The sequence below is a fragment of the Mustela lutreola genome, chromosome 8 (assembly GCF_030435805.1).
Source record: "Mustela lutreola isolate mMusLut2 chromosome 8, mMusLut2.pri, whole genome shotgun sequence".
NCBI lineage: Eukaryota > Metazoa > Chordata > Mammalia > Carnivora > Mustelidae > Mustela > Mustela lutreola.
In genome coordinates, this window is record NC_081297.1 from 68,352,478 (window position 1) to 68,363,529 (window position 11,052).

Here is an 11,052-nt window from a genome sequence, read left to right on the forward strand (position 1 = left end):
AACAACATGGGTGGACTTGAAGGCACTATGTTAGGGGAAATAAGTTAGACAAAAATAGATAAATACCATATAATCTCACTTATATATAAAATCTAACCCCATCGTCTCCCTCTCCCCCACCCCAAAATAAAATGAGCTCATAGATATAAACATCTGGATTGGTGGTTGCCAAAAGCAGGCAGACAGAGGTGGGCAAAATGGGTAAAGGAAGTTAAAAAGTACCAAGTTAAAAATTTCTAATTATAAAATGCATAAATTATTGGACTACAATGTACAGCATGCTGATTATAGTTAATAATACTGTGCTGCATATTTGAAAGCATCGGGGAAGGTGGATCTTGAAAGTTCTCATCACAGGAATATTATAACTATGTATAGCGACAAATATGAACTAGACTTACTGTGGTGGTCATTTTGCAATATACACAAGTATTAAATCATTATGTTGTACATTTTGTTAAAAAACATAATTCAACTGAGTAAATTGAAGATCTAACTGGCTTTATCAACAATGCATGAATTGGGTAGCATCCCATCTAGCCAGTAGAAAGGAACTCCAAGGAGTTGTGTAAAATAGAAGGTTTTTATAGGAAGAGGAAGAGTGGGACAAAGAAATTAAAAGAGTGGACTATTTATGTAAGGTTACCTTCTTTTAGAGGTAGGCATGGTTCTTATCATGCAGATTACCTCACTAGTACTAATCATGAAATTTTAGACTGATTGGTTCAAAAATTCTACTCCTGGGAGAGGGTGAAACTGCATTTAGCATTAGTATTAAGTCTTGGTGGGACTTAACAAAAGTGACTCCATTTCTGGCCTATTGTTTCTTTTTAACAATCGAAGTTAATATATATTATGTCAATTATGCCTTGAAGTTTTTTTAAAAAGACCATAAAATGGATCTTAAGGCGAAACCATCATTACAAAAATCATCAATAAACACAGAAGAAGTTCTTAACTTCACTAGTCATCAGGGAAATGCTAATTAAAACAATGATTAGATAACACTTTATATCTGGCAGAGATTGATGTCTGATAACAAGAGTTGGAGGAGATATAAGAAGTGGAAGCTCTTGGAGCACATTGTTTGGCAGAAGTATACTGGGGCAACCACGTGGGAGGCAATTTGGCAATATCTAGTAAAGCTGAAGATATAAACTCTTTTAATCATATATGCTAGAGCAATTCTGTCCACTAGAAATAGAATGCAAACCACAATCATAATTTTAAATTCTGTAGTTGCCACATTAAGGGAGTAAAAAAAAACAAGTGGAAGTCATTTTAATATTTTTATTAAACTCAACATATTCAAAACATTATCATTGATACTTTTGATTACATATTGATATAATCAATATTAAAAGTATCAATGTATTTTATGCATTTTTGTACAAAATCTTCAAAATCTTGTATGTACTTTATAATTAGATCACATTCAATTTGAATTTCCAGTGCCCAATAGCCACATGTAGTTTATGGCTCCCACACTGGACAGAGTAGTCCTAGAGAAATTCTTACACTTATAGACAAGGGTAATACAGATGAGTTTGCAATAACATTTCTTTAATAAAAGAGAGAGAGAGAGAGAGAGTGTGTGTGTGTGTGTGTGTGTGTGTGAAATTGGTAAATAAATTATAGTTTCCCATAAATAATACTATTCAATAATTAAAATAAGTGAACCACAGCTATATGTACAAATATGTATACATCTCAAAAGCGTAACAATTAGTAAAAAGAGAAAGTTGCAAATAGATTTGAGCTATAAATCATCGTATATGTGCCAATTCAAAACAAATAAAACTCCAGTATATATTGTTAGTGGCTGGATGAGGTTATGTAGTATCAATGCATGGGACTGAGACACAATGACTTCAGGAATATGATTATCACAGGGCGCCTGGGTGGCTCAGTGGGTTAAGCCTCTGCCTTCAGCTCAGGTCATGATCCCAGGGTCCTAGGATCAAGCCCCGCATCGGGCTCTCTGCTCAGCAAGGAGCCTGCTTCCTCCTCTCTCTCTGTCTGCCTCTCTGCCTACCTGTGATCTCTGTCAAATAAATAAATAAAATCTTAAAAAAAAAAAAAAGGGAATATGATTACCTTTGGGAAGTGAGGGATGTGATGGAGCCAGAGGACTCTACAGATAGAGTTATCTGCAATGTTTTATTTCTTTAGGAGAAAGATACAAAGAAGATAAGGGGAAAATGTTAATAATCTATTAAACCTTAGCAGTGAGTACACACAGTGGATTAAAAATGACCAGGAATTCTTTGATGCTTTTTCCTTCAATAGATTGGGGTCTCTGTCCCTTCCTGTTGACTCTGCATGGGCTCCTTTTTAAGCCAAAGCTGTAAGAAACTGAGTTTCCACTTTCATCTCTTGGAATGTTCCCTTTGGGGAAAAACCAGAAGTTTGACTACTCTAAAGATCACCATACTGTGAGGAAGCCCAGACTAGCCATGAGATGGCTAGTGATGTGATGTGATGGAGATGATGTGCACAGAGTGAGAGAAAGAGATGCCTAGCTGTTCCCGACCAGCTAGCCCAGGCACCACCAAGCAAGTTTGTGAAGGAGCCATCTTGGACATAATAGGTCCAGCAGATGCAATGCAAGCAGAAGTGAGGAACCCAGATGAAAGATAACATTGAGGCCCCACTGAAGCTGTTCCAGCTTTCAAAAGCTGTTGGAGCCACCATCATAAAAGCTGAAGCTCTTTCAGACAAGCTATCCCCTCTGTGCCTAGTCAGAATTTCTTCCGATCTGCCAAATCATGAGCATAGTTACTATTTTAAGTCCTTATCTTTGGGGACGGTTTGCTGTGTAGCAAGAGTAACCAAACAACACATGAGTTGTGATATTATATTCCGTACTTCATATTTAAAATAATTGATACTTAAATTTCTTTTAAAAATGTTTTCAAAGTAGAGAAACGCATCAGATTTTCTAAAGAAGAGTAAGACAAAAACAGAGGGCCAGAACTGATTGAGCTAAACACACAGCAACTGGCTGTCTTGCCAAAATTAAATGAATGATTAAAGTCCCTAAACACTAGATTTCCTTTGGTCCCCTTCCTCTTTGCAGATATTGCTTCAATTTTTTTTTTTCCTCTTCTGTAGCTCCAGTTGTGTCATTAAATTACAGGAGTATTGGTTCTTGTTCAACTTTTAGTAAGTCCATTAGGGAAGCAGGCAGAGCTCGAATCAACATTAATTTCTTTCATGGGTTTTTTTTCAAAACTACCACTGCTACTCCACCATCTATCCAGACCAAACACTTAAAAACTATCTTAGATTCTTCTCTCTCCTTTACCCTCTAAATACAGTTGATTCTAATTATTTGCAGATTCTGTATCTGCAAATGTGCTTACTTGCTAAAATTTATTTGTAGCCCCCCAATTAATATTTGTGGTGTTCTTGTGGTCATTTGTGAACATTTGTTGAGCAGCAAAACATCTGAGTCACCCCATGAACACATTCCCAGCTGAGGTCAAATAAGGTGACACTCTGCCTTCTTGGTTTAGCTTTCATTCTATAAACAAGTGTCCTTTTTGCAATCTATTTGGTGCCATATTTTTCTCATATTTTTGCTTTCTGTTAGTGATATCACTGTTTAAAATGGTTCACAAGCAGAGGGCTAAAGTGCTGTCTCATGCTTTTGGCCCAAGGCCATGATGTGCCTTATGGAGAAAATACATGTGTTAGATAAGCTTTATTCAGGCATGAGCTATAGTTGGCCATGAGTTCAATGTTGATGAATCAACAATATATATTAAATAAGTTATCTTTAAAGAGAAACACACATAAAACAAGGTTAAATATTGATCAGTTGATGAAAATGTTGTGACCCAAGTCTTATAGAAACTTAACCCTGTATTTCCCCTAGGGGCGAGGGTTCAATATTTACTCATTGGCTGTTCATGACGACTTCATAGAATAAAACTTCTGTAAATAACAAGAACTGACTATAACTTATTATTAGGGCTCAGAGGACCATGGCAGGGTGTTTGTAAAAGATGGAGCTTTCTGGAGATTCGGAGCAATTGATTATTTGCATATTGAAGTGAACAGGAATATATCTAAGCTGCACTCATGAGAAAGGGCAGCTGGCATCACATTCCTGCCCACTAGACTGAAAATATCATGAAGACAGAGAACAAATCTGTTGCATCACAGTCATGTCCCAGAGTCTATCTGAGTATCCAACACACAGGAAACGCTCAATCAATATCTGATTCAATCATTCATTGATTCATTTAAAAATATTAAGTGAGCCTCTATGTGTCAGACTTTATATTAGACAATGTATACATTAAGCAGTAATATTCTTGTCCTCAGGGAACTTACATTGTAGGGGTTGAAAACGAACAATAAGCAACACTGAGAAACATAACTTGTAAGGAAATTAAATGAAGAAAGATAGAAAAGCATCAACAGAATAAGAAGTATGGGGTTTGAAGAAGGTTGCTATTTTCTATAACCTGGGCAAAAGTCCTTTCTGATAAGGAAATTTTTGAAAGGAAACCTAAAGGAAGTAAGGGGGTGGTCCATGTCGCTATCTGGGAGACCTGCAAAGAGCTTGAGCCAGTACAGAAGCTGGCATGTTTGTGCAGCAGCAGGGAGGATGGGGTTCCATAGTGCTGCTCAGAAAGAAAAGAAAAAGTCTGCATAATACGCAATATACAATCCTTGGAGGATATTAACTATTTGTGAAAGCCAAATACCTGCTTTTAACCTACCACACTTGAGTTCGGAGCAACAGCTGTTTTCCCATTACTTTGTTTCCCAGGAAAGCAAAAATAAATAAGAAAGGATACAAGGAAAAACAGAAAGCAATCATAAGCTAACCTTCTACAATGTTTCTGTTCCATTAGATACACATATCTTTAAAATAGAAGATAGAGGTATATTTCTAGAGGTTTCTATAGCTAACACAATGCATTGTCTTACCATTTCTTACTTAAGAGATCAACAAATATGCAACTGGAAAGCAGGCCAGACTTCCTTGTTTCCCTGGGCCTTTACACATCTCAAAAGAGTAATTCACGAGAGACCTTCACTTCTGATACACAAGGGAAGAAAAACAGTAGCAAAGGAACACTGCATTTTTGAAGAGATTGCACCCAGCCAAGTTCATCTAGTAGAATAATCCATTAAAGCATGTTACTTCTCCTAGAGTCACAAACACTGAATTGAACAGAAATTGTGCATTCATATTAGTAAAAGGAATTGAATTTCGAGCCTAGACCTAGTAAGTAGTTAAAAGAATTCAGGTCTAGGCACCATAAAAATCTACCTAGCAATTCCACCCAGATCTTTAGGTCAGAACTACACACCAGACTGACTGCCCATCAGCCAATGGCTAAAGGAAATCCATTTTCACTCCAAAATATTGCCACTCCATTGCCATTCTAACCACACCGTGTACTTGAAAGAGGTTCTAGAGACCTAAGTAGCTGAGACATGTGTCATTTTATGAAAATAATAATGAGCTAAGACAGACATGTATTCTGACCCCAAATGCAAATTTTATAGAAAAGGGAGTAAGGCCATTTATATTTTGTTTTGGCTTCTTCCTTTCCAACTCTGCCAGTTTTCTCACATTATGTTTGCCTTCAGGCTTCGTGGCAGCAGCGTCTCTGTGGTCTGCCCTGTGCATATGAGTCAAAGTCAGTTTGCCATTTGCTAAATTATTTATGAGCTCAGCTGCTCTTTGGATTTTTTATTGCATAATTTTTAAGTAAATATTTTATAAGCAGCCAGAGGCCATTGGTATTTGACACGTTTCAGAAAATTAAAGAATACAATTTAAATTGTATAAAAAGACAAAAGGATCGCTATGTCTTTGTTGATAGAAGACTCACATGGCACCCACAGTGGATAGATTTAAACATCGTTTAAATAGACTGATTACCAGACCATGCTTTTGCATGTAGATAAATTCTCCTTTAAGAGAAAAATCAAAAAACTGTAGCACTTTAGTTTCTTCTTTGATATTTAGTACTAAGTTAGATTTTAATGTTCTTGTTGCTTTCAAAATTAGATGTAGGTCAGTGTTATGCTGCACCTCAAATTTGCTAGTTTGCATTGCTTTAAAGCCATTGTTCTAGTAGGAAATTTTATCATTAATAAATTGCCTACTATTTTCCAAATCTCCTATATTTTGTCTAAAACTGGAAGTCTGGATTCTCTTTAAAATGTGTATCTAGGGGACGCCTGGGTGGCTCAGTTGGTTAAGCAGCTGCCTTCGGCTCAGGTCATGATCCCAGCGTCCTGGGATCGAGTCCCACATTGGGCTCCTTGCTCAGCAGGGAGCCTGCTTCTCCTTCTGCCTCAGCCTGCCATTCTGTCTGCCGTGCTCGCTCTCTACCCCCCTCTCTCTCTGATAAATAAATAAAATCTTTAAAAAAAAATTAAAAAAAAATGTGAATCTAGTACTTGCCAGCTATAGGGTCAACTAAAAAAGAGGAAGACCCAGAAGTGAAGTGCCTTTAGAAGCTGACTGAATAGGGTGCCTGGGTGGCTCAGTTGGTTGAGCTACTGCCTTCAGCTCAGGTCACGGTCCTGGAGTCCCGGGATGGAGTCCCGCATTGGGCTCCCAGCTCCATGGGGAGTCTGCTTCTCCCTCTGACCTTCTCGCCTCTCATGTTCTCTCTCACTGTCTCTCTCTCAAATAAATAAATAAAATCTTTAAAAAAAAAAAAAAGAAGAAGAAGCTGACTGAGTAAGGACAAGAGAGAAATCAAATACAACTGAGATCTCAAGCCGGTCTGGGAGAATGCTTTGCGGAAGAAGAAATGGAAACATCAGGAAAAGATTTCACCTGTAGGAGAGATGATGATTTATTATTAGGCAGGTTGAAGACCAGACAAGGTGCTGACAGAATGCTCAGGTTGTGTCCAACAAGTACCTGCTGATGTGGGGTCACGGCTTTGAATTGTGGACAAAATAAATGAATGAATGAAACAGATCAAGCAAATATTCATATTATCAGCAAATCATGTGGCAGTTAATACTGATTTTTCACTTCCACTGCCCTGGATCGCTGGCATAGCATCTTTCACAATGTGACATATGCTTAGTTTGTGCCAAACTTTAAGTCAAATAGCTCGCATTTAACCTTTAAGCTGAATGTTAACCAAAAGGCTATTTCTTCATGTATATTTTAGTCCATGTTTTCACCAAAAGTGTTATGTTTGTGTTTATACAAAATATAGATACATAATGCTTGGTATTAACGTGGCCCTTTCAGCCAAGGTCTAAAAGTATGCTCTATTTCCCTGGCTACATTACCTATTGAGAACTGAGATCCAGGACTGCAGACTTTTATAGAAATTTATTTTGTGCATTTTCCCTTGCCATTGTCTTGCTTCTCCAGGATGTGCTTGCCTTCCTAAGGCTCTCTTATCTTCACAACCCTAGCCTTAGCCTGTTCTTGGGCCCCAGTTCCACACAGGTCAGAGACAAAGGTCAGGGTTCTTAGTTAAAAACAACGGAGTCCCTTCTAACTCATTTAAACAGAAAATTACTTTATTAGAGGATGAGTAGAGAGCTTGGAGAAACAGATTTGGATTATACCTCTAGGAAGAGCACCCATACCATCCCAAAGAGTGGGTCTAGTGAAAAACCATCACTACTTAGTGCTGCTGCCACAGATGCTAAAAGCCAGGGATACATCTTCACTTACATCACTACTGTTGCTGCTCTGTTACCAAAACCTCACTCCTGCTGCTACACACCTGCAACATAGAAGTGCCAAATGGTATGCATTTCCCATTATTACTCATTTCCAGTTGAAGTCTACCTTGGGGCCATCTCTTTGGTGAAGAGGAGATCATATACCTGCATCCCAGGTGCATGGACAACCAGGATTCAAGGTCTTAGGGATGACTACTGAGCTTCGATGATAATCCCCTGCTGAGTCACAGCATCTTCTGCTTCCAGGCCCAAGTGCACAGGACGGGGCTTCTGCTTTGGGACAGCAGTACTGACTGTTTCTGCTTATTTTTTTCCCTGGAGATTAGAATCCTGGCCTTTTGATTAGGCCAGTGCTTGGAGTTCTACCAACCCACCTTGCTCTGGCCAGTCTCTTTCATACAGACCTCTGAACCCCAAGGCACATAAAAAGTGTACAATAAATGTTATATTAAGGAAACTTTGTACCAATAAAGACTTCCTAGATGATAACTACATATCTTTCCAAATCCTTTCTACTGGGAACACTGATACCTCTCATCTAGAACCACCAATCTGCTGTGTCACTTGGACAAGGCACCTCCCCACCTATTACTTTCCAGCAGTTGCATTTCTCATCCCTTTAACCAACAGAGAGTTCAACATGGGACTTAAACTCACCACCTGAGTCAGACACCAAAAGCAGACACTTAGCCTGAGCCACCCAGGGACCCCTGAACTAATTTTTTAATTGTACACAGTATCTATATGGGATATCACTGCAAAATAGGACATGTCTCTTTCCTTCCCCTCTAATATAATGAAGATCTACAGTATTCAAATAATATCATATTTTTAAAAACAGGTATACAGATGCTCCTTAACTTACCATGGCGTAATGTCCTGGTCAACCCATTATAAGTTGAAAATATCGTTAAGTTGAAAATGCATTTACTACACCTAACCTATCAAACATCATAGCTAGCCTAGCCTCCCTTAAACATGTTCAGAACACTTAGACTACAATGGACAAAATCATTTAACACAAAGCCTATTTTATAATAAAGTCTTGAGTATCTCGTGCAATTTATTGAATATTGTGCTAAAAAGGAAAAACAGAATGGTTGCAAGTATATCAGTTGTTTACCCTGTGATTGTGTGGTTGACCGGGAGCTGCAGCTCGCTGCTGCTATCCAGCAATGAGAGAGAGAGAGAGAGATTTTATCATTCTGCATATTGCTAGCCTGGGAAAAGATCAAAATCCAAAAATCAAAGTATGATTTCTACTGAATGTGTACCACTTTTGTACCATCATAAACTTGAAAAATTGTAAGTTGAACCATCATAAATTGGAGACTGTCTGTTCTGAATTTTCTCCAAAAAAGGGGTGAGGCCAACTACAAAGAACCCTCTAGTTGTAGCTAGAACATCTTAGTACAAGTCTTAACTTCTCTACTTGCTAGTCCTGTGTCATTGAACAAGTTATTTTAAATTTCTGAGTTATCTTTTAACTCCTGTGAAATAAGGATATTAAGCCTGTGATTTGTGATTTTTAATAAATACACTTTTGGGATTTTGTCCTTAGTTCCTGAAATTGCTTCAGAGCCATGAGGGTGAAATGGGTGTCTTGGTGTTCATAACAAGCCTCTTTCAACTATAATGGAGTTTATGTTAATGAGGTGACTTTGGAAAACTCCTAACGATGGGGGGGGGGGCGCTGGTTGCCAGGGGAACAAACCATGAGTACAGGGTTAGAACTTTCAGTTACACCTCCTGTTCTCTGGGGACAGAAGAGGAACTGGAGTTTGAATCAATTGCCAGTGGCAAATGATTTGATCAATCATGCCTATGTAATGAAACCTCCCTAAAAACCCCAAAGGAAAGGATTCAGAGAGCTTCCAGGTGGGTGAGCCGGAATGCTACCACAAGCCCCTGTGCTGGTCCCCAGAGTCCACAGGGAAAGAAGTTCCTTTGTTTGGACTTCACCCCATGTATCTCTTTATCTGGCTGTTGATTTATGACCTTTAATATCCTTTCTAATAAACCAGGAATCTGGTGAGTAAACTGGTTTCCTGAGTTTTGTGAGCCGCTCTAGCAAATTAAGTGAACCCAAGGAGGGGGTTGTGGGAACCTCTGATTTATAGCCAGTCAGTCAGAAGCACAAGTAACAACCTGGATTTGCAAATGGCATCTCAATGGAGGGCCGTCTTATGTGACTGAGCCCTTAACCTGTGGAATTTGACGCTATCTCTGGACAGTGTCAGAACTGACTTGAACGCCCAGCTCGTGTTTGAGAATTGCTTGGTGATGTGGAGGGGGGAATCCTCACCACAATGGTATTTGGAGCAGAATTGTCCCCCAAACTCAGGAAGTTATTGTGAAGCTCTAATAAGACCATTTACATGAAAATGCTCTACAAATATAAAAAGCATAAAACAAATATAAGATGATACTATTAATGTTGATATCAAGAGTTTATAAACATCCATATCTAAAACTGCCTCCAAAATGGGAACTGAGATAGGAATTGACTTCAGAATAAAGTCTCTCCTTCTTTTCAGCTCATACCCATGACCTCTATAATAGGAATCTGAAACGTCTACCTTGTTTGTGAACCTCCTTCTGGAAGCCCGGGTAGGAAATAGTCACAAAAGAGCATGCAATGATTACTATGTACCTATAGATACTCGTCAGGAGATGGAAACAATATTTAAGCTGGTAACAGCATTTTCACTGAGTCCTCTTAATTAGCTCACACCAGGGGAGTGAACATAATCCACTCTCCCCATTTCCAGAGACTTCCAATGTGTCGGGAATCTATCTACTTTTATTACATGAATTGCTTTACAAATAAGCACAGTGTGAAGCATCAGTGCTTTATAAAAACTACATTAATGCACCAACTTGTTCAGAAGCCAAGAAGAGAATAAGAACACAGCCTAGAGAGAATTTAATGGGCCCAGCTTGAACTTTTTTTCAGCCAATACCATTGAACACCTGTTAACAATCATGAAGAAGTTACAGGGAATATTGAGGTCTAAGCACACTGCTCTAAATTCCATACTCCGGCAGTGCTGATTTATTTTCTCTGAGGTTCCCATGGCTCAACTTCCTTACCAAAGGTTTATTCTTGAAAAAAAAAAAAAAATCTCTCCCTACAAGACTTTCAGAGACATGTAGGATGGACTAAAACAAAAAGTAACCAGCTCAATAAATTGAGCTGTTATAAGTTGAGGAATTATATACTAATAAAAATCTCTTGCTTAGAAAGAGACACTATAAGCGAAGTTTAAAAAATGTCAAATGGGAGCGCATGGATGGCTCAATGGCTTAAGCCTCTGCCTTCAGCTCAGGTCATGATCTCAGGGTCCTGGGATCGAGCCC